Source organism: Periplaneta americana, unplaced genomic scaffold, assembly GCF_040183065.1.
Source record: "Periplaneta americana isolate PAMFEO1 unplaced genomic scaffold, P.americana_PAMFEO1_priV1 scaffold_21, whole genome shotgun sequence".
Taxonomy (NCBI): domain Eukaryota; kingdom Metazoa; phylum Arthropoda; class Insecta; order Blattodea; family Blattidae; genus Periplaneta; species Periplaneta americana.
In genome coordinates this window covers 2,041,011-2,063,090 of record NW_027185502.1, presented here as the reverse complement: position 1 = coordinate 2,063,090, position 22,080 = coordinate 2,041,011, and the positions used below count along the sequence as shown (strand labels likewise).

Genomic DNA, 22,080 nt, shown 5'->3' with positions numbered 1-22,080 from the left:
AGGCGGTGGTGTCCTTTGTTAAACGTTGTTTTCTGGATATTGAAAATTGTTATCATATTAGTAATATTTTTTATGATTTCTCAAAGGCTTTCGACACAGTTTCTCATGAAACTCTTTTACTTAAGCTTAAATATTATGGTTTTAATGGTCTTAGTGTAAAATTTTTAGCGTCTTATTTGAATGATAGGCATCAATCTGTTTTGGCAAATGGTAAAAGGTCACAGTATCAGGTATTAAAACATGGTGTGGCTCAAGGCTCAATTTTGAGACCTTTATTGTTTATTATTTATGTTAATGATCTTCCCGACTATATTCGGGATGGATTTTCTGAGTCTTTCATGTTTGCTGATGATTTAGTCGTTAATACTATTCATAAAAATAGTGACATATTGTCTATGGAACTTGCAGATGTATCAAGTAGGGTTGTTGATTGGTGCAGTGCGAAAAACCTTATGATTAATTCTAACAAAACTATTAAATTAAACTTTGGTGTTAATCGTCTTACTACTGTTAGTAATATTGCTGTTAGGTTTCTGGGCATCTTTCTTGAGCCTAGAATGGGATAGAAAACTCATGTTGACTATGTTACTAAGAAAATAAGTAAAGGCCTATATATGTTAAGGTTGTTAAGGAATAATTTACCTAACAAGGTATTGTTTACAATATTTCATAGCCATATACAAAGTCATTTAAATTATGGTATTATTCTTTGGGGTCACCATACTTCTGCTCAAGCTCTTTTCATATTACAAAAGAAAACTTTAATATTAATTCATGGAGTACCAAATACGACTCATTGTAAACCTCTTTTTATAAGGCCACAAATTTTGACATTGCCGTCTATGTATGTATTGGCCTGCCTTCTTTACATTCGGAATAACATTAATAATTACATAGCACGTACTTCTGTTCATAAATATTCTACAAGAAATAATACAAATTCATATATTGATAAATGTAAATAGCTACAGTATTACTCAAAATAGTTTTCTATTCTTTGCTTTTAAATTATTTAATAGTCTACCTGTTGATATAAGGAATCTTCCATTCCGAGTGTTTAGGACACGAATTAGGACTATATTATTGGCAAATCCATTGTATGATGTCGATGAGTTTTTTAATATTCATGTATCTTAATTTGTATCCATTGTATGATATCATGTATTTTAAATTGTAGGCCTATATGACGATGCCGTACATGTTCCACATGTTTCTGCAAAATGATCTATCTATCTATCTATCTATCTATCTATCTATCTATCTATCTATCTATCTATCTATCTATCTATCTATCTATCTATCTATCTATCTATCTATCTATCTATCTATCTATCTATCTATCTATCTATCTATCTGTCTGTCTGTCTGTCTGTCTGTCTGTCTGTCTGTCTGTCTGTCTGTCTGTCTGTCTGTCTGTCTGTCTGTCTGTATCTATCTATCTATCTATCTATCTATCTATCTATCTATCTATCTATCTATCTATCTATCTATCTATCTATCTATCTATCTATCTATCTATCTATCTATCTATCTATCTATCTATCTATCTATCTATCTATCTATCTATCTATCTATCTATCTATCTATCTATCTATCTATCTATCTATCTATCTATCTATCTATCTATCTATCTATCTATCTATCTATCTATCTATATATCTATCTATCTATCTATCTATCTATCTATCTATCTATCTATCTATCTATCTATCTGTCTGTCTGTCTGTCTGTCTGTCTGTCTGTCTGTCTGTCTGTCTGTCTGTCTGTCTGTGTCTGTCTGTGTCTGTCTGTCTGCCTGCCTCTCTATCTATCTATCTATCTATCTATCTATCTATCTATCTATCTATCTATCTATCTATCTATCTATCTATCTATCTATCTATCTATCTATCTATCTATCTATCTATCTATCTATCTATCTATCTATCTATCTGTGTGTCTGTGTGTGTGTCTGTCCGTCCGTCCGTCCGTCCGTCCGTCTGTGAATTCGGGGGAATTTTATTCTTTCCTGGCGGTTTTCCCTGAACATGTATTGGTTTCACTGCTAATCATCATCATTTCGTAATTTACCCGATAAACCACATATCTAAAATCCAGTAAAACTAGCGGAAAATCCACTAATTTCGCAACATTTGGACTGGCGACTGTGTCGTATTAGTGTACAGCCCCAAAGATGTATTCTATGTTAAAATTCAAGCACATTAGACTGAAAACTACCTATTTGTAACATTTTCATTTTTCGCTATCTGCACTATTACGGAGTTTGTCTATGTCGCAGGACTTTTGTATCATTCTGTATATTTACAAAATTAAGGTAATGTAAATATATAAATCTTAGAAGAAAGTTAATAGGTATGAAAAGGTAATATAAATCTATATCACTTTCGATCCCGGCCAAGGAAGATGATATTTAAGTGTGTTTGAATGTGACAGGCTCATGTCAGTAGATTTATTGGCATGCAAAAGAAGTACTGCGGGACAAAATTCCGGCACACCGGTGACGGTGATATAACCTCTGCAGTTGTGAGCGTCGTTAAATAAACCATTTTTTAAGGAAATGTATTACAAGTGTATTTGAATTGCTTAAGACTCGTAATTATATTTCTCCTAAGCTATGCAATCGATTATAAGTACGAAGAATTCTATAAATAGGACACTAATAGTATGAATTTGTATTTACTTTTGGGATAAAAAATATTACGACATTTGTAAGAAGCACTGTACGGGACATAAGAAGTATTATCATGTATACTAATATCATCTATTTTATAATTGATAAAACGATAAAGCAGTGCAATATGTTCCATGCGATAAGGCTGAAACGTCAAAAACTGAATCATAAAATTGGATGTTGAAGAATGGGTAGAAGAAGAAAAATTCTCTCCTGCATCAGGACTCGAACCCGGATTTTCAGCTCTACGTGCTGATGCTTTACCTACAAAGCCACACCGGATTCTAGTTCCGATGCCGGATTGAATCCTTCTCAGTTTAAGTTCCACCTCTTATGAATATGTGGCAGCGGCACAATGTCCAACACTGTGTACAGAGGTGCACTCATTACGAGTGACTAAGTGGCCGGGGTCCGACGGAACATGGCGCCGCGCCGTCTTGAATCACGAAGTGATTAGATACCGAAGTACATTTGTGATATTTCCGTGCAGAAATTCTGCATTGCCATATGGTGAAGAATAGGTAGAACGGAGAAAAATTCTCTTCGGCACCGAGACTCGACGCTGTATCCACTAAGCCACACCAGATCCTAGTCAGCACGTAGAGCTGAAAACCCGGGTTCGAGTCTCGGTGCCGGAAAGAATTTTTCTCTGTTCTACCCATCCTTCACCATATACAGTAGTAATGCAGAATTCCTGCACGTACATATCACACGCACTTCGGCGCACCATAGTAATGCAAAAGTGTGTGTTTCATATTGTGGACAACAATTAAAACTTTTAAAATACAGGTATTTTAGAAATTTATTTTGAACTTGTTCAAGCAAATTTATAAGTTTGATTGTCATTGGATTTCAAATTATCGAACAGTATTCTAATTTTGGCGTAACTAATGCATAAAACAGTTTTTGTAAGGTAGGCATATTCAAATATTTAGAATTATGAAAGATAAAACATAGCATTTTACATTCATTACAAAGAATATTACCGGGACATCATTTTATTTTTATTAACGTTCCTAATAATAACCTGACTATACCTTTGGATTAACGGTTGAGAACGGGAAACACTGTTTGCTACCCTCTTCCACGACTGGAGTTTGATGATACTGGCATAAAATACAAGCAAATCACTTTACTAGTATAGGTGGGGAAAAAAGTAGTTCATCCATTTACTTAACTGTGGAGTAAAGGTTAGCGCGTCTGGCCGCGAAATCAGGTGGCCCGGGTTCGATTCCCGGTCGGGACAAGTTACCTGGTTGAGGGTTTTTCCGAGTTGTTTCCTCAACCCAATATGAGCAAATGCTGGGTAACTTTCGGTGCTGGACCCGGACTCATTTCGCCTTCATCTCATTCAGACGCTAAATAGCCTAAGATGTTGATAAAGCGTCGTAAAATAACCTACTAAAATTTAAAAAAAGGAAATATCACGATTTTGATTTTGATAATTTTCAATACGTTTTTCTTTAATTATAATTCAGTACAGTATTAACAGTAAATGTTTTTACTCACGAACTGAGCTTTCCGTGTGGACGTATTCATTATGCAGCGTATATTATACTGTCTACAGCACATTAGCGTACGATACAGAGAATGAAGTTAAATTGAAAAAAAAAATCATAATATGGATATTTAAACACACTTGTGGCCGTTCATTTCGATAGAGTCTTCAGTTCTTTCGTGCATATTATCTCACATAGACTAGTTCCAGTTTCCAGTCCGTCCTTCGTACCAGTAACTCATATTCTGTACCTACTCTGTAGAAGAGCACCTTACGTACTGTAAATTCAATCTTCACTTCTGCCTGATACGAAAAGATAAAATTACTCAGACATGCTATCTACTGGCCGTCCAAGTGGTTATGTCGCAGAATCGTAGAAAGGGGAGAAATCGCGTGACAGTTTGTTATTTAAGAAGGCGCTTTTATTTTATTTATTTTAAACAGTTGTGTAATATTACGTATACGTCCAATTTCTAACAGAAAATATTTTCAGAAAAGAGCTAAGACAGCCCAGCCACTACCCTTTACAGACAGGCGAGTAGAAGCAGGTGGAGGAAACCAGAATACGACGCAAGCAAACGGACGCACAGTATCTGTGATTCAATAATGAAAGCTCTTTCTTCACTGGGAAACGCGACCATACTTCTGGAACGTACTATACTCACTAACTCAGTACTATTTTTTCTATGACCGTAAGGCGACTTTTATTACATATGCGGTCTTGGTTCTGTGTGGAGGACAATTGAATTTCATTAGTAGAAGGGGTGGGAGTGAAGTACATTAAAAAAATCAGGTACAATAAAAATTGAAGTAAAAATAATGATGTCCCTATATAAAGTAATATGCTTGGAGAAGTTCATGTCCTTGGTGAATAATACAACCAAGTGTTTAAGTTATTGTCTGTTATTGGTTACTTTCAAAGTTTTAAGTGCGTTATTTATGTTAGACAGTTCATGGCTCTCTTATATTATATCGGTTACAATTTTTTTTCGATTATTATGAAAATCTGCAACATGCTTACTGTTTCTGATTTTGAAATTTCGTTTGGTTTGGCCGATGTATACTTGGTAATTTTTTTGGTTTATTTTCCTTTTACAGGTGGCCCATCCATCTGGCCGAGAGAAAATGCTCATTCAAGAAGTCGTAAGTAACTCATGACTGTACATAGCTGTTTGTATTGTATTGTATTTATTTATATTTCATGGTAATCTTACATAGCTTCACAGCTAGAGTATGGAACATGCCAAAGAAATCTTAATAGTGCTACTTATAGTCACAATGTAATACACAGAAGAGTAGAGTTTTACATCACAAGGGTTTAGTATCAATACTTAATGGGCCGTTTCATATGAAATCGGACAATATTTGAGAAAATTTCACCTCGCTGGACAAGCATAATGGTGGGTTAAAATATCCCCAACTAGTATTACTTTTCATTTTATCGAGCGTCAAATTTATCGTACTTTCGTAAAATTCTTAGTTTTGGAAGAACATTGTTCAGAGACATTAAGTGGTAGGATTTTCAACGGCGTCTCTTTTTAAAGCAGACTCCGAGAGTGATATAATAACTTCGGAGGATTTTTTTTAATTTTTATTCACTTGACTAGGCAGATTTATTTATATTACTTTTTATCTTGACGAAATAGCTAAAAAATAAAAATAAGACAATATGGGTGACTTAATATAGAATAAAACACAGTTTACAGATCCAAAATGTTCTTTGGATAACGGTGGAAAATAAAATAAAGAAAATAATTCTCATTGTGGACTTGATCCCACAGCAAGCCGAGCGTGCGCGTGGTAGCAGCTCGTCAGGCGAGCAGTGCACGCATTCTAAATGAAACATGCATTTCTCTGAATAGTATACAGATATTACATAATCACTACACTAACCTGTTACTGTTTACTGATGGTTACGATTGGTATAATTCTTGCTTTTAAGACAATACGTAATCAGTATCTTACCTTAATATAGCAGTTTTCTTAATTTCTGCAACACAATAAAGGAAAACGCTCAAACTTTGGAATTGAAAAACCACTGTCACCGTGTAATAATACACTCGGAGGACTGGCTGGTGGGTCACGTATTCGTCTCATTCCTTGTGTTGTGACAGCACACCAAGGGCACTGATAAGAATATTCTGACTCCGCAGGGCGCGCCTATTTTTATAGCCAGATTGGAAATATTTATTTGAAGGCTTTTCATTTAAAATGTTTTTTTTAATGTATGGTTTTAGTCTCAACAATAACTATAACTATTTTATATCCATACTTTTTTGGTGGTATCATGTTATAAATTACAAAAACACTATATCCATAATTTCGAAAAATAATAAAATATATGTGTTATACGCCATTAATACACTTAAATGTGCATTACAAAATTAGCTTAAGTTTTTATTTCGAAGCCAGACGTAGTAGTACGCTTTGAAAGTAAAAATAAAATACAAAACACGCTCAGTTTTAAGGGATTTTATCTGAAATACTGCTGTGCTATAGAAAGTCAAAATTTGTACGTTTACTAGTTCCTACATAATAAAAGTCTGCACGAATCTTCAGATAATCCCGACATGCCATGGTGTTTCATATGGAATAGCCCTAATACAAGGCTGGAGCGTTGTTCATTGTCATAGATTCATCTGCAGAATAGACGGCGCGAGGAATTAGGCACATCTTCAGTTTGGCCCTAAATAATCTCATGTTTTGAGTTTGATTTTTAAATCCATGGAGGGGGGGTTATTAAAACGTTTTACTGCCATATAACGCACTCATTTTTGATAGCACGATAGACTTGCCGATGGAGTATGAAAGTCATTTTTGGCGAGTATTTATGCTATGAACTGGTGCGTTAGTTACAAAGTTTTCACGATCATATACAAGGAAGTTTGTTAATTAAAAATTATATTGACAAGCCATGAGCATTATTTGTAATTTTTTTAAGTGGTCCTACACGATTCCCTAAATCTGGCACATACTTTTATTATAATTACTAGGCTTCGTATTCCAGCTACCTAATGGTAATGACACATTAGGTATATAGTACGCTGAACACAGGTAATGAAAGGGATAAGGGTATAAACAAATAGGTCGTCGCTGCGTGTTCGTGGAGTACAGTCAACTCCCGACATTCTGAAGCTATGCTAGTAAACACATGCTTGAGCCGTGATGTTCATTCCGTCGTGATCTTTGCAGTGAATAATAACGTGCGTGACGGAGCTTCAACATATGCGGATGTCACTTGAAATGATTTTATATTGCAAGAAATGCTTTCAATGGCACATGACATTATTGGTGCATGATGTAGTACAAGATATTTCAATTTTCTGACATTTTTTCATGTTTTCATTAGGGTATTGCATGTCGCTCATCACTGAAAACCCACTAATTTTCCATGTACTTTTCTAGAAATTCCTAAAATACAGATTATTTAATTTAGTAATAGAGATGTTGGCACTGAACATCATGGTAGGCTACAAAAACTCATGCTAAAGGTCGAGTTAAATATCTTCATAATTTTCAGGTTTTTATGGCACTGGTTCTTTTGGATTACACTTCCTGTGCCTTTTAGTACGGTACTACAGTGTCTTTTCAGTACGCTGTTTTTGTCACTTTTACGTTTATTTTAAACAATTTGTATGCAATGTCTATATTGACCGTGAAAATATCAGTTCAAATATCCTAGACCAGTGGTCCCCAACTCAGAGCTCCGTGTCGTCATCAAGCTGAATAGGAATAACTAAATAAACTATCTTAAGCAATTTGAGAAAAAAATACATTGTAGCCTATTTTCAACAAAGTTAGAAGTTAATAAATTTATAATTACTTTTAGAAATGTTATACACACTTTATGTTAATTTTTCGGGCAATGCATGACAATTACTGTAAATGTGTAAACTTCTTCTGTTAAGGAAAATGTTGAACAAAACACATAAAAAAACCTACGAATAGTAATGAAGAAATTAACTACATTCAGTCCACTCAACACTGGCATTAGCACTGATTTTTCGGGATTTGATTAATTCTCTTTTCCCTCAGCAATTTCTCAACTTTTGGAACTATTGTTTGTATAGTGCATAATGTGACAGCACATTTTAAGTTGTGATCCGATACTTGGCTTCCATGACATGGCTTGTTTATCTTCATCATATGAAAAAATTACTGTTCGCACAGATATTTTGTGAATCCGAAAATGGATGTCTGTACAATCGGGGAAATCGAACACATGGAAAGTTCATATAAAAGTCAGATAACTTCTTTTGTTTTGATATTTGTCCTTCAATTAACCTTCGTGAAGTAAATCAATAAGTTCTAATTACAAATAATAATTGAAAATCAAATTGAAAATTTTCCTAATCTTTAAATCTCGAATCAAATTCCTGGCGCAGATCGTCATGATGTGTGAATATATTCTTCGAAATCCGAAGTCTTAACAAACTAGTATGCCTATATCGTTGTTAATTTTGAAAAATGTGCTGTAACGTATCCTTTTAGTTAAGTTAAGGTTCCATAATTAGAGGTGGTTTCATATTAAACGCCTTCAGTCTGTCATATAACTGTGTAATAATCTTGTTGTTACCTTGTAGAAAACAATTTAAAGCATTCAGATAATTCCATTAAGAAGGCAAGTTCACAAATCCATTTTTTCATTTTTCACTTATGATACAGACTTTTCTTCTTCCTCCGTGAACGATGATGTTTCCTCCCTCAGTTCAAAGAACCTATCCAATAATTTGCCACGACTAAGTCACCGTACTTTACTATAATATGACAGATCGCCATACTCGCTATTGCATTCATCAAGAAAGACTTAAATTGACAATGAGCGAGACTTTTCGATATAATTGTGTTGGTGGTTTTTCCAACTGGGCTACTTCTGTAAGACCATTTTTTTGGCACATGAATTCTGTTGGTGTATAATGCAGTGAACAGAAATAACTTCATGGGATACATTAAAACTTTTCACTTCGTCCCTTAGACTCCTTATTACACCCGTATTCCAACTATGGAAGGAGCACCATTGGTTGCCAAGGATATAAGTTTATTCCAAGGAAGTCCAAAATAATTTCTACAGCCTCTACATGAAAATATCGGAACCAGTAGTAGTATCCTTCATGAGAACAATATGTAAGTCAATAGTTCTCCTTAATCTGAAGGTTTTCAATAACGCCTCTTACAAAAATCACCAGTTGGGGATTATCGTTTACATAAGTATTTTCATCTACTGCGAAAGAATAACAAATGAAAGACTGACAATAATAATTACTAGTTCCACTTGAACGTCCTCGGCTAGACCTCGGATGGGATGCATCACGGTGGAAGGAGACAAGCTGATAGATTCAAACTCCTACACTTGAGAAAAGTTCTTCAGTTCTAATTAAACATTCTTCAAATTTTCAATCTTTAAAAGGTTTCTAATTGCTTACTATTAAAAGTGAAATTTTATAACCGAGTCGCACAGCCGATTCCTGAGTACTGTCCTCTTAAACAACATCTAGGTCATTTCCCTTCAATTGTTGAATTAATGCTGCATGCTTTTCTCCTCGTATCTGCCATATTCGTTACTGTGAGTTGTATAATGCATCTGTAAGTTGTATTTCTTCAGTGTGGCCTGCGTTTTGAAGTGTTTTCTGCTCCTCACATCTCTTGTCTGAATGGATGGCAAGAACCGCCTCTGTTCACTACGTACAACGCAACGTCACAAACCGGTCATTTGCCCGGTACAGTAAGCATGCATGAGCCAAGCTCTGCCCGGGCCCGTTCATACGCGAGTTGATGATCACTGTCCTAAACTATGCCCTGTAAATATTACACGCTTGAGCATCTTACCTAAGGCATTTCACCTGCAGTGAACCTGCAATCAGCCACAGAGATGCAGCACGACTAGTAAGCACGGCAAGGCTACGACTGCGTCCCGGTTTTACTTTCTAGAGCAGCGGTCGGCGTCTCGTGCGGCATCTTACGTCATACGTATGCAGGACAGTTCACCCTCCACACGCACTAGGGCAGGCCGAGTACATACGTATGCAGGACAGTTCACCCTCCACACGCACTAGGGCAGGCCGAGTACATACGTATGCAGGGACAGTTCACCCTCCACACGCACTAGGGCAGGCCGAGTACATACGTATGCAGGGACAGTTCACCCTCCACACGCACTAGGGCAGGCCGAGTACATACGTATGCAGGGGCAGTTCACCCTCCACACGCACTAGGGCAGGCCGAGTACATACGTATGCAGGGCAGTTCACCCTCCACACGCACTAGGGCAGGCCGAGTACATACGTATGCAGGGGCAGTTCACCCTCCACGCGCACTAGGGCAGGCCGAGTACATATGTATGCAGGGGCAGTTCACCCTCCACGCGCACTAGGGCAGGCCGAGTTCATACGTATGCAGGGGCAGTTCACCCTCCACACGCACTAGGGCAGGCCGAGTTCATACGTATGCAGGGGCAGTTCACCCTCCACACGCACTAGGGCAGGCCGAGTACATACGTAACTGGCGATCAGCATGTCTGTTTCCAAACCATTAAACGTAAAGAGTGCAGCAAAATGAATATTTGTAGAAGAATGGGACGAGAAATATATGCTTTGTTGTGCACAGGAAGAAAATGTAATATGTTTGTTATGTTCTAAACTACTTAAAGAGTTTCATATTACCACCTTAAAGACAAAACTCCATTGTCACGAGTACTTTGGCGTAGTATTAATACTGAGTAGGAAAAAGCGTTGCCTAATATCATTTTCTGATATAATACAATTTTGAAACTTTGCAAAGAAGTGAAAATAAAGGAAAATTTCTCAGATTTAAAAATTTCCCAAAAATTCACCATAATTGAAAATATCCACACCTTAGGTCACTTTGTGCTAGGTTTGTTTCAATGTTTGGCTCAACATATATACGTGACCAATTTCTTTAAAAAATGAAACACATTAAATGTAAAGCGCGCTCCCGATTGACGGACCAACATCATTTGAGCAATTACAAATTGCAACTTTTGATTGAGAACCAGATTTCACTTGACTAATTAAAACATCGGATAGGCTGAGGAGTAATTTCAAATCCATCAGCAGGATGCGAAGACGACACATGCAAACTGTAACTGACGGCCCAGGCCCAGCCTACTGCTTTCTACCACCCCTCGTCTTGCAAGGCGGGCTGCGTTTCATGTGACGTCACTTACGTTGACGTTTTGCCGACCCCTATTCTACTGGGAGTTCATTTGAAAGTGTGCTATGACGTCACTGTTGAGTCAGCGATTTGAAGCGAGTTTCAGCTTTTATGTCAGAGAAGTTGCCTATTAATCAAGGCGTTCAATCTGAACTTGAGAACGTGTACGGTATAACTTGAACGTCGTAGCAACAGATGGCGGTCTGTACTGTCTGTGTACTACCATAACCTTTTTCGAACTGTTTTGCGAGGCAGGGTATTTGTTATCATCGTTTGCGTACGGCAACATTCCACAACACAAATCAAATGCTCCGTGTCCATGTTGACCGTCGAAATTAATGTCAACAAATACGTAAATAATCGTCTTAACCCTCTCCCCATATCTCGACAGTAAGAAAAAACTCACCTCAGTACATGTTTCGAAACAGTTCACACTCCTGCCACTACCGGCGTCACCGTACGTATCGCTAAGTACTCTTCAGAATGAACGCCGTACTTGCTAGGCAACTTCTCTGGCAGATAGGTGCTACACCTCTGCGGAAGTGTAGGAAGATTGAATTCTCTAGGCTCATCGACTAGCCACGTGACGGCATACAGCGAGCCATGACACACTTTTAACTGAACATGCAGTAGAGGAAGGGGGCGTAGGATGCGTAGCTATTTTGTATACCAACGTACCTGCACCTGTGTTATGACGTCATATATACTTCGAATCAGGCAACTTCATTCCACTCTATAGGAATACGGAGCCTACTATTACTATTTCTTGTAGTATTGCTATCGGTAGAATTCTCCCAGAATATTATTCCAAAACTCATTACCGAGTGGAAGTATGCAAAGTACAGGGCATATCAAAAGTCCGGTAACACTTTCAATATTTTATTACACAAAAACTACTAATGATAGCATTTCAAACACACGTCAGTTTAAAGTCAAACTTTCAAAGTTCTGTTTACACCTTACAGAGATTCAATGTGTGAACCACGAGTGACTCGGCAGATGTCCAAACGATAATCAAACTCTTCCCACACCCTTTTCAACATATCCTCTGTGACCGTGGCGGCAGCTTCTCGAATTCTGGTTTTTAGTTCCTCTAAATCACGTAGCAAAGGCGGTACAAACATACGGTCCTTTAGTTACCCCCATAGAAAAAAGTCACATGCAGTCATATCGGGTGACCTTGGTGGCCATGTCATGAAACATTTGTCCCTTACTCCAGCAAAATGCAGGACAAATTATTTCCTTATCCCCAAGACGGGCTGAAAGACCTCTAGTATTGAAGAGGAGTTCATCCTATTATGTGACCTGTCAAGTGGGCCTAATGAACACTGACAGTCTGAACATATTACTCTACATAATAATAATAATAATAATAATAATAATAATAATAATGTAATAGTAATAATAATAATAATAATATTATTATTATTATTATTATTATTATTATTATTATTATTATTATTACTAATATTAAAGTCAGGATAACAGAGAAAGTTTGGAATTGAACGGATTACGTCAGCTCCTTGTTTATGCGGATAACGTGAATATATTAGGAAAAAACTCCACAAAAAATTAAGGAAAACACGGGCATTTTACTTGAAGCAAGTAAAGAGATAGGTGTGAAAGTAAATCCCGAAAAGACAAAGTATATGATTATGTCTCGTGACCAGAATATTGTACGAAATGGAAATATAAAAGTTGGAAATTTATCGTTTGAAGAGGTGGAAAAATTCAAATATCTTGGAGCAACAGTAACAAATATAAATGATAGTCGGGAGGAAATTAAACGCAGAATAAATATGAGAAATGCATTTTACTATTCGGTTGAGAAGCTTTTATCATCCAGTCTGCTCTCAGAAAACCTGAAAGTTAGAATTTATAAAACAATTATATTACAGCTTATTTTATATGGTTGTGAAACTTGGACTCTCACTTTGAGAGAGGAACAGAGGTTAAGGGTGTTTCAGAATAGGATGCTTAGGAAAATATTTGGGGCTAAGAGGGATAAAGTTACAGGAGAATGGAGAAAGATATATAACGCAAAACTGCACGCATTGTGTTCTTCACCTGACATAATTAGGAATATTAAATCCAGACGTTTAAGATAGGCAGGGCATGCAGCACGTATGGGCGAATCCAGAAATGCATATAGAGTGTTAGTTGAGAGGCCGGAGGAAATGAGACCTTTGGGGAGGCCGAGACGTAAATGGGAGGATAATATTGAAATGTAATTGAGGGAGGTGAGATATGATTATATAGACTGGATTTACCATGCTCAGGATAGGGACCGATGAAGGCGGGTTTATGTGAGGGCGGCAATGAACCTCCGGGTTCCTTAAAAGCCATAAATATTGTTATTATTATCATTACTATTTTTACTATTATTATTATTATCATTATCATTATTATTATTATTATTATTATTATTATTATTATTATTATTATTATATTAGAGTGTTTGATTAATATTAAAATATGGTAAAAAAGGAAGTGCATTATATTTTTCTTCCTTTCGTGTTTATTGGATTTGCGGTACCTTATCAGTCATTTTATTTGTATTTATTTCTACGAATTATTATACCTAATTACTTTAATTTATCAATAATATTACTCTTCACCAAATAGAACATGGTTGTATGGAAGGCTAGTAATTAATTGATTATTTTATCCACTTTCCGTAATAGTAAATAATTCTGTGTGTTACATTTAAGTGTCTTAGGTAGCGCTTCATGGAGCGCCTGTTTCTATCTTCATTTTACTTAGCTGTAGCGTTTAACGTTTACGTCACATATTAATTTATTAGCTGTTAGATTTATAAATTATTTTATCCATTTTATTTCGTCTGCCATATATATAACAACACTGAGAGTTAAATAGGCCTTTCATACAAAATAACTCCGCAAATAGTTGTAATCACGCAAATAAAATTTGCAACCGCCATTTTGCAATGAAGAGAAGCACTTTTTTCTCGTCAATTGGCAAAGCGAAAGCGCTTTACTACAACGCTTTTAAAACACGCTTGGTTTCACTTTCAAAGTACGTTCTAAAATCGACACAATCTATCTAAATTTTAAATCTGCCGCTACAAATTTGTACTCGGTTCAACCGAGTAATGACGTCACAGTAACTGCTCCGAACCGAACCCAGCCCTACACTGAAGCGCTGTAATGCAGAACAGTTCATTAAAACATGTCTGAATAAATTGCTAACATTGTTTGTCCCGAATAATCTGATGTTTTCATTCAACAGTATGAAATTATCCACACGAACAATGCAAAGGAGGGTAAGGGATATCGAAACACCAGCTGAACGAGAACTGAAATCGAAGATGCGTAAACAGTGGCCTAATCTCTCGCTTTAGGTGGAAACACAGTATTGATGCAGTAGAATTGGTAATGTTCACCCGCGGAGTTACGAAGGATCTCTCTGTGCAAGAATATTTGCTCGATGTCATTGCACTTAAGTAAATACAATAGGAGAGGAGTTATTGCAAGCATGAAGAAAATGTGTGGAAGAAATGATTCTGAACATAAAGCAACTTGTATCTGTAGTAACATACGGGACTCGAAATACGACTTAAAAAATCTATTAGTTGGAGTAGCGTTTTATTTAAGAGCTAGAAATAAGTGAAGGCATTAAACGTTGCCATTGTACAGGGTGCGTCAGAAAGAACGGATGGATTTGACATGGCAAGAAAATTGTAAAGATTCATCAAATCAAAAATTTATTGTTATCAACATATTCACCAATACATGCAGTTTATTTATGGAAAACAACATTATCCATATGATGTCCTTGGCTTTCAATACAGGCATCGAGGCGTTTTCTGATGTTCGCCATCACTTTCACAGTCATAGCTGGTGCAATTGCCACGATTTCTTCACGAATCGCTGTCTTCAGTTCGTCCAGTGTATGTGATCGATGTTTACAAACTTACGCCTTCAAATGGTCCCAAAGAAAGAAGTCGCAGGGCGCGAGATCTTACCGTAGCCTCGGACAATCTCAGTGCAATAGAATTTCGTCCGGGTGATTTCTTCTTTAATGTTGAACCTGTGATACGAAATGAAGCCACCCACCGCAAAATTGTATTCCGAGTTGGAATCCTAGCGTGACATCCGATGTCGAAATGAGTCCTGAGTGGCGATCACAGACTCTTCATTTTCCAAAAATGTCTCTACGATGAAAGCACGTTGTACACCAGACCAACACCATATTCTCAACTGAAACTGCATTCTATGGCTGACCCAACAGTCGTGGTCCCCCTCACTATATCTCTCTCCTCGTTGCGTATCGATAGTTTGAAATCCATCCGTTCTTTCTGACGCACCCTTTATAACTCACCAGACTGGCTTAGATTTATTTAAAATGCTCTCCACAGAAAATATGTGCAGCCCTATCATAGGTCGCCCGCCACTACCCTACACAGCTGCTGCGTTTGCTCCGTATGCAATATCCGAGTATTTCGGAACAACTTATTTTGTGAACGAAAGCTTGTAATACGAGTATTTAAATAAAGATTGTGACTAGCAGACGAAATTTTACGAGTTGTATTAAGAGTGGCACATTGAGACGTATTTTCCTAGATTGTTGTAGCACAGTAAAATAAGGTGAAATAAAATATATTTAGCCATCTATAAATTATTAACGTGTAGTCTACGTCAGATGCCTATGTTGAGAGGCCGCCACTGTGATCCGAACGGAATGCTCTATACCAGCGGTTCCCAAACTTTTTCAGCCACGGAGCCCTTTTTGAAGCAAAAGTTTCTCATGGAGCCCCAAGAAATGTTTAGTGTTTAGTTCTATCTGTATATGTTCTATGAATCATAATACACACGATATGTATACGAAAGTATGAATAATAATAATAATAATAATAATAATAATAATAATAATATAAAGGAAATAATAGTAAAAAAATAACTGGAGACAATATTATTTAAATGTACAAAATTATAATTATAAGTAATACCGGTAGTTAAGATATGTAAAAAATGTTAAAATGTTACATTTACACCCGAATTAATGTGAAGAATGTGCCTGTTTCTTGCGACAGAGTTTGTCAATGTCCGATGTCACAGAAGTCAGTTCAAGACGCATATCGTCTTCTGCATCCAAACGAGCTCGATATTATGTTTTTATAGCCGTGTACTTCGAAAAGGCCGTTTCACAGAGGTATGTAATACCAAAAGGCAGTAAGAGCAATTTACCTTTTGATCTTAATATGAAACATCCTCCCCTAACTGAACCCAAAATTCGGGAAGTGGTTTGCTTTTAAATGATGCCTGACAGGCTATTCGAAACCCTGTCTGTAAGGACCTCATATTCTGTCGCAGTGAGGGCTGATGGTTTTGACTTCACTGAAAATGGATCTACAATCCACTCATATTTGTTTCGAATCGATTCCTGAGTTTCCCTTGGAAAGTATGAATTCATATTTTGAAGAAAATTATCAAGGTGCTCTTTTATTATTGAGTTATTCATTGTTATGTTATTTTCTTCTATAAAGTTTGAAGTCAATGAGAAACATGTCAGATTCTTATTCTAGACTCTTTCCATGTAGAACGTTATTTTTTCTTCAGTGCGGCAATTTTATCATTAGCATTGAATATAGTTTTCTGTTCCCTTGTATGGATGTACTGAATTCGTTATTTTTTACGAAATGTGTGCTAAGCAACATAATTTGCACAACGATTCCTGATCATTCAAATAATCTGCTTGCAAACTCTTTTGGTCATTCAAAATTAAAGACAACGCTTATCAAGCGACAACCATGTGTAATAAATAATTAATAACAATGACTTGTGTATGCTTCCCTACCTTCACACAGAATTTTGAGTAGCATACACTGAAAAGGTCGTGCCTTAACAAAGCTGATAATTTAGACGACGTGCCTTAACCCATTACTGCATAGCGTCCTAAAAATGGGACGTACGTAAAATACTGATTACTATGGAACTTTTTCTTGTTTAGTACAGTTGGAGGCATTGTTTAGAAGGTAAATTATTACATTGTGTTGCGGTGCTGCAGTGTTTGAATTCCGCGCGAACATTTGTTCATACCAGCTAATTTTTGACAAGATGGCAGGATAGCAGTATTTTGTGACGCACCACGTGTAAGTTCATTCTTAGTTACTCTGTAATGGTGGTACAGAAATCTGATTTTTATTTTCACATAATGAGTTGAATACTTCAGTTTTCATGTGGTATATAACAACAATAAAATTTTCTTATATGTTGCTAGGTATAAGGTGAAATAAAGTGCCGTCCTAAAAATAGGACGCCATGCAGTGTGTACTCCTGTAGTATTCTAGAATATGTATATGGTTTCCATTGCATTGCTTTATTTCTAATCTAACCGTGAGTGAAATTCTGGGGTTAATTGAAAATCAAAATAATAATAATGAGAGTCTAATATATGTGATCCCTCCAGAAGATTTCCATGATACAAATAAATACAGTGATAAATCGGACGACGAGCATGAGGCTTATTTGAATAACCTTGGCGGTAAAATGCTACTTAGTAAAGCGGAATTACAAAAAAAAAAAAAAAAATGTAATGATGATAATGAAGATGACATTGTTGATGAAAGTATGCCAGAGTCTTCTAACATAAAAGCTGCAACAAATGATTTTGAAAGTACATTAGACAAAAGTGGAGCTGAGGTTTCTCGCACAAGTTATTGCCGTCCGAAAAGAAGGAAGCTAATATATGAACATTTCCAAGACAGGGAAGGCAATTCCAGGTAGAAGGCCTCGTACTACTACAACTACAAGTACTATTATTACTATTATAACCACCAACGTACCGCGCCGTGGCATCGTGGTCTAAGGCATCCTGCCTCGGACTCGCATTACGGAATGCGCGCTGGTTCGAGTCCTCATGGGGGAAGAAATTTTCTTATGAAATTTCGGCCAGTGTATGGGACCGGTGCCCACCCAGCATCATCATGCATTTGTGGAGCTACGATAGGTAGCGAAAATCCGGTTTCGGAAACCAGCTATAAAGGCTAGAGGGAATCATCGTGCTAACCACACGATACCGCCATTCTGGTTGGATGATTGTCCACCTTTGTTTCGGCATGTCGACGTGAGACCAGCAGCAGGCTGGTCGGTCTTGGCCCTTCATGGGCTGTAGAGCTACGAATTTTTTTACAATCACCACCATCAGCACAAGCGCTAGCAGAAGCAATAGCAGCACCATCACTAGCAGCAACAGCAGTGCCAGCACTAGCACAGAAACAGCAGCACCAGCGTTGGCAGTACCGATGTTAGTAACAGCGGCAACAACAGAGTGTTGGTCCATCTTCGCTTATTTTCTTGATGTTGCCATAGTAAATGCATGGTTTCTGTACAGAAAAATGAAGCCTCAAAACTCTTCAGAACCGCTCCTCAACCTTTGCCGTCTCCTGGCTTTTACAGTACAGAAAAGGCATGGGGTGAATTCCCACTAAGGAAAAATTGTTCCCATTCCATCAGGAGACATAAGATTTGATGGTCAACACCACTGGCCAGTTGAAAATGAAACTCTGCTAAGGTGTGCTAATTGTACAGGGAAAGCAAAGTCCATCTGCAGCAAGTGTCAAATTGGACTCCACCCTAAATGTTTCTACCCTTACCACACAAAATAGTGTTGTGTAATACATAGGCTTGTGTGAGGAGGGCAGTTGAACGACTGATTCTAATATGTGTATATGTATTTGCTACATAATAAATACATAAGTACTATTTGAACTAAAAGAGGGGCTATTCTATTCAGCTACTGCATCACTGACCACTATGCATAGCGTCCTATTTATGGGACGGTCCTTAATTTTTATCCCAGAAAGTAAATAAAGATAAAAATGGTAAGAAAGCATTCTTAAGTCACAAACTAGCAAACTTAAACTCAGAAACGCATTTTTCAAGTCATTAATAACTTTATGCAGTAATGGGTTAATAACGTTGGTATTTTTTTTCCTTGCGAGGGCGTGTCGGTGCAGTACACAATGACTACTTGTGCAGTTTCTTGATCCTTGTAACACCGCCAGCAACAGGACCTACCATGGGCTTTGCACCATCTGTGCGTACATTAATGCAATTGTTCCATGGTATCGATGAAGGATGGATAGAACAGAGAAAAAATTCTCTTTGGCACCACGACTCGAACCCGGGTTTTCAGCTCTACGTGCTGACACTTTATCCACTAAGCCACACCGGATTCCAGTTCCGATGCTGGATCGAATCCCCTCAGTTTAAGTTCTACCTCTCAGTTTTCCCTTTGATGGCCTACCCTGTACTCTGTCAGAATATGTGACAGTGGCACAATGTCCAACGCACTATGTACAGCTGTCAAAAGAAAAAGTGGCCGCTCTCCTGGAACAAAGTTCCCTTCGGGTATCTTCGCTACAATTCGGAGACAGGCGATGTTACATGTTGTTGGACCACGTTGCCTGATACCTACAGTTATAATTGAAGTATTCTGTATGTTATTGATAGCATAATGGTAGCGTTCAGATCTCTTATTCATGAGGTCCTGCGTTCGACTACAACCACGTGCTTTTTATGTTCTTTTTTGTTCTGTTTTTGAGAGAGACAAACTATATATAATGGCTCCTTTCTCTTTTATGATTATTTTAGTAATTAACATCAGGTTCATTAATATATTATGCCATGACTTTATCATTATGATATTGTGGCTGCAAATGGAAAGAAAAAAGATTTTATTCTCAATAAAATATCTTTCGTGGCATAAACAAAACAAATTTATTGGCGTCGGCCTTAAAACATTCGAACAATTAAGCGTTCAAAAAACAAAACAAAAAGCCACAATTCAATATTTAGTCTATCTTCCTCTTATCTCGATCATCTTGCAGTCGAGTGGGCATGGAATTGACTAGTCTATGCAAATAGCGACTGTTCCTAGACACGATATTCCAGGCATTCTGAACATACCCACATACATAAGTGTTCTGTCCATGGGCAGGTCTTTCATTGCAAACCCAGCAATCTCCAATCTTTCCTATTTTCTGCCTTCCTCTTAGTCTCCGCATATGATCCACATATCCTAATGTCGTCTATTATTCTTTTCAACCAGAGACCCAACCAATTCCTTTTTCTCTTTCTAATCATTTTCAGCATCATTCTTTCTTCACTCACTTTTTCAAACACAATTTTATTTCTTATTTTTTCTGTCCACTTCACACGCACCGTTCTTCTCCACATCCACATTTCAAATGCTTCAATTCGTTTCTCTTCATTTCGTCTCTTCCTTAGTTCTTTTTCCAGAGGTCCGCAGAAGATCCTTCTTCTTCTATGAAAACCTTCCTTTGTTCATGTTTGCAGTTCTTCTTGGGAAGGGTAGGCCTAAATGCGGTAACATCCCGTTGCTTTCCGCACACCACTATCTCTTTCGCATCTTATTAAATTCCAGGGGGCCCAAGCGTGGAGATGAGGAGAGTGGATTTGACTGATTGGGCCCTCCGGACTTCACCGAAAGTCACGGCAAGGGCTAAATATTAATTCTATCAAAATGTTTGACCCGATCAGAGACCGGGAAATCTCAATTAGCCTTTGCCCCCCGCATCCTGGACTAGCTTCTACGAATCATTAGAAAATCGTAGAGTGTGATTGGGCCAATTTTTCCGAAAATGTTTCCACACTTTTGCCCTCGTAGCTCAGCGGACGAACGTCGGAATTTAGATGTCAACGTCTCAGGTTCAATTCCTTGTTACTCCTTTTCATTTTATTGTGGTTCAAGATAGTATAATGTAATAATACAAAAAGAAAAATTAATAGCAGTATTATGCAACTGGATTTTTCCAAACCTAATATTAAATTTATGTTATTTATATCGCTAAAAAACGATTACAATATAAATAACTTGAATATTATTTAAAGAACGATAACACAATATAAATGATAAATATCGGTTTGTTTAATTAATATAAGATATTATATAATACGTATTTAATTATCTAAATAAAATAACCTATTTTACAAAGAAAGATGGTTATTTGTGTTATAATAATTACCTACATAAAATACAGATTATTTATATTGCGAAAGAACAATAACAATATAAATAACTTGAATATTATTTCATAATGCTAATGAAGGAAAACAATATAAATGATATCTTGAATATTATGTATATCGCTAAAGAACGATAACAATATAAAAAAACGTGAATATTATTCCTATCGGAATTTCACAGATTTATTACAGATGTATTTAAGAAATTGTACAAGAATAGTAATTAGTAACAGTGTCCTATTTATTCTTCTTGGAGCCAAATTTGTAACTTTTAAAAGTGTGGTTACTATGTTGAAGTGTATGTGTTGCAACGGATGCTTGATTTGTTATGTATGTGAGTCAGTTATGGGATGCTTAATGTCGTCGCAATGTCGTAATTATAGTTTGATTGTGTTTGTGTGACTATTGTATATTAATTTAATATGTATGGCACGGAAAGCTGCGTATTTGTGTTATAGAAGTGTTACGTATGTGTGTTGTTAATGTTTTTGTATATTTCAAATTGATAACTGATATTTGTTTTGCAATCGGAATGCCTTATTTACAGATTGTTTATGTTTTGTTTACATCGCGTAAGCTAATTTAATTTTCTTTTCCATTTCTCTTTATGCTTATCTTTTTTTGTGTATAAAACTATAGCCCTAACATACATATGTAAAATTGGGCTAACCCCCATTGGAGATACTGTAGCTACAATAGTAATAATTATTATTCATATCGTTATAAAACGA

General features: G+C 36.8%; 1 long non-coding RNA gene across 1 annotated transcript in view; it reads left to right on the top strand.

The window, feature by feature from the left end:
- LOC138693795 (uncharacterized) overlaps positions 1-22,080 on the top strand; it is a 286,495-nt gene that overhangs the window by 251,908 nt on the left and 12,507 nt on the right. Inside the window, exon 8 of the long non-coding RNA XR_011330453.1 lies at positions 5,268-5,312. This is a non-coding gene — a long non-coding RNA (uncharacterized lncRNA). The remainder of the gene's footprint in view (positions 1-5,267; positions 5,313-22,080) is intronic.